Raw genomic sequence first — 3,550 nt, forward strand, 5'->3', positions numbered from 1 at the left:
CACGCACCGGGGTAGGAGCGGTTCTGTCGCAGCGGCAGGGGGAGCCTCCTCGACTCCATCCATGTGCCTTCTTCTCTAAGAAGATGTCCCCGGCGGAGCAGAATTATGACATCGGCAACCGGGAACTGCTGGCGATCAAGCTAGCACTTGAAGAATGGAGACACTGGCTGGAGGGAGCACAACACCCCTTTGAGGTCATCACTGATCACCGCAACCTGGAATACCTCCGTGAGGCCAAAAGACTCAACACTCGACAAGCCCGCTGGTCATTGTTCTTCACACGTTTCAACTTCAAAGTAACTTATCGTCCTGGGGACAAGAATGTCAAAGCCAACTCTCTTTCTCGTCTGCACCAACCCGATATCGTCAGTTCTACTCCGGAATCCATACTCCCTCCAGCCATGATTGTCAGTCCCATCCAGTGGAGCTTAGACGATCACATTACTGATGCTACCCGTACTGAACCTGCTCCGCTGGGAGGTCCTGAGGGACGGACTTACGTACCCACTCACCTGCGTCTGTCCCTCATGGACTCCATCCATACATCTCCGGGCTCTGGGCACCCAGGCAGCCAACAGACCCTCTCGCTTGTACAACAACGGTACTGGTGGCCCAATATGACCCAGGATGTCTCCCGATTCGTGAAGAGCTGCTCAGTCTGTGCCATGGCCAAGGTTCCTCGACGTCTTCCAGAAGGAAAGCTGGTGCCCCTTCCAGTACCCACCAGGCCTTGGTCTCATCTAGGGGTAGATTTCATCACAGACCTTCCTTCCTCTGACTCTCACACCTGTGTACTAGTCGTCGTCGATCGGTTTTCAAAAGCCTGCAAACTTATTCCTCTGCCCGGTCTACCTACAGCCTTTGAAACGGCTGAAGCTCTTTTCACCCAGATATTTCGACATTTCGGAATACCAGAGGACATCGTATCAGACCGGGGTCCACAGTTCATCTCCAGAGTATGGAAAGCATTCTTCAACCTTCTGGGAGTCTCAGTCAGCCTAACGTCTGGATATCACCCCCAGTCCAACGGCCAGACTGAGCGGAAAATACAGGAAATCGGGAGATACCTGCGGTCATATTGCCATGATCATCAAGACTGCTGGAGCATGTATCTACCCTGGGCCGAGTATGCACAAAATTCCCTTCAACATTCACGCCTTTCCAGTGCACATACTCGGCTTCCAACCGCCTCTGTTTCCCTGGTCAGGTGAGCCTTCCGATGTTCCAGCAGTCCATCATTGGTTCCAGGAAAGCGAGAGGGTCTGGGACTCAGCACACGTCCATCTGCAAAGGGCTGTTCGGAGATACAAGAGCCAGGCCGACGCTAGAAGATCAGCTACCCCATTATACCAACCTGGGCAAAAGGTCTGGCTGTCAACCAGGGATATCCGTCTCCGGCAGTCCTGTCGCAAGCTGAGTCCCAAGTACATTGGTCCGTTCGCGATACAGAGGCAGATCAACGATGTCACCTACCGGTTATCACTACCCTCTCACTACCGCATCTCACCTTCATTCCATGTTTCCCTGTTAAAACCGTACACTGATCCTCTTCTTCCTCCTTCCACAGAGTCTGGCGCTGATGACGTACCTCCTCCTCCAGTGGATCCCGAAGTCGAGAACATCTACCGTGTCCAGGACATTCTCGACTCTCGACGACGGGGCAGCCAACTGGAATATCTCGTGGACTGGGAAGGTTTTGGTCCTGAGGAGAGATGCTGGGTTCACCGTGACGACATCCTCGATCCCACACTCTTACAGGACTTTCACTCAGCTAACCCCAATCGTCCGGCGCCGAGAGGTCGTGGTCGTCCCCGTCGTCGGTCATTTCCGCCCTCAGGAGCTGGCCGTGGAGGAGGGGGTACTGTCACGGATACATCAGCGTCAGCGCCAGCTCTCTACACTCCGCCCACCCGATCTGCATCCCCGGAATACTAATCACCTGCACATGTCTTCACCACCTGTCATCAATCTCCTGCCACTTCCCTCACTCCTTATATTCACCACCAGTTCCCTCAGTCCTTCGTCAGGTCTCGTTGAAACCTACTCAACATTCTGACTCTCTCATGCAAATACTAAGACTCAACTTACCTTCTTCAGCTACTTACCTGCCGTCAGCCTGTTCTCCGACTCCTCCATCTTCATCTGCTATCCTGCTTCCGATCGTCAAACCTCATCCAGTCATCTACAACCTGAAACAGATAAGAGACTTTGTCAGATCCATCGCATCTATAAACTCTGCAAGTTTAATTCACTTCTCCTCAAACTCACCTGCCGTGACTGTTCCTTGTGTTAATAAACATCCTTGCAACTTACTTGTTTGTTCTGTGCTGATTTGTGACATTTTCCAGGGCTCAGAGCTGTGGTGTGGCCTGTCCTGACCCTAACCCTAACCCTGGAGATCTTGATCTGGTTTGACTCTTCCTTCCACCAACCTCTCTGTGTAGGCCTCTGTCTGCTTGTTGGTGGAGTGGTAGATGGCCCAGGCTGCTCATCATCTCTGTACATGTCAAGACACATGTAAAAAGATGAAAGATTGTACATCAAAGTTCAAGATGCTCATTGGCACATATGCACAACAGTTACAGTGAAGCAGTCATTGGCAATTAAATTCATGTTCACACAACCACACACACAACCACACACACACAGACAGACAGACAGACAGACAGACACACACACACACACACACACACACACACACACACACACACACACAGAAACACACACAGAAACACACACAGAAACACACACACACACAGAAACACACACACACACACACACACACACACACACACACACACAGAAACACACACACACACACACACACACAGAAACACACACACACACACACACAGAAACACACACACACACACACACACACACAGACAGACAGACAGACAGACAGACAGACAGACACAGACACACACAGACAGGCACACAAGCTAGCTAAAAGTTTGCCTCATCTCTCGTTGTGAACCACAAAAGCCGAGTCGTCAGTCTCATCATCGCCACTTTCTGATTCCGACGATGAACTGTAAACAACATCGTCCAGTTGATAGAACAAGTCGAGGGCTTGTTCAACCAAAATCATTCGCTTCATTTTCCTTCCACAAAAAAATAAACTACCTAAACTACTCTCAAAATCTACTCAAACTCTTCCAAAAACTAGCAATAATATCTCTCTCTCTCTAATATGTGTGTGTCTCTCCGTCTACTCCGTCAATCTCCCGCCGGCGCCTTTCAATTTCGCTTCTTTGCTCAGTTGGCTCCTCCTCCACTCCCTAAAATGTGCAGCCTGAAGAGCAGAGTCAGCAGATTCACACATTTTTCTCCGTTTTGTTTTATGACAAAAACCGACGAAGTTATTAGAATAAATGCAACGCCTGTCGCATCCCATCTTGCGTTCTTTTAAGAACGTGTCAATATTTTCAATACTTTTTTATATAAAGTTTAAATGATCATATCTCCGTTTTGACTTGGTCTATCAACACAAAACAAAAAGTAGAATAGAGTTTCAAGCCAGCACTTTCGACAGAAGTGGACGGCAGCA

The sequence above is a fragment of the Abramis brama genome, assembly GCF_963993115.1.
Source record: "Abramis brama genome assembly, chromosome: 2".
NCBI lineage: Eukaryota > Metazoa > Chordata > Actinopteri > Cypriniformes > Leuciscidae > Abramis > Abramis brama.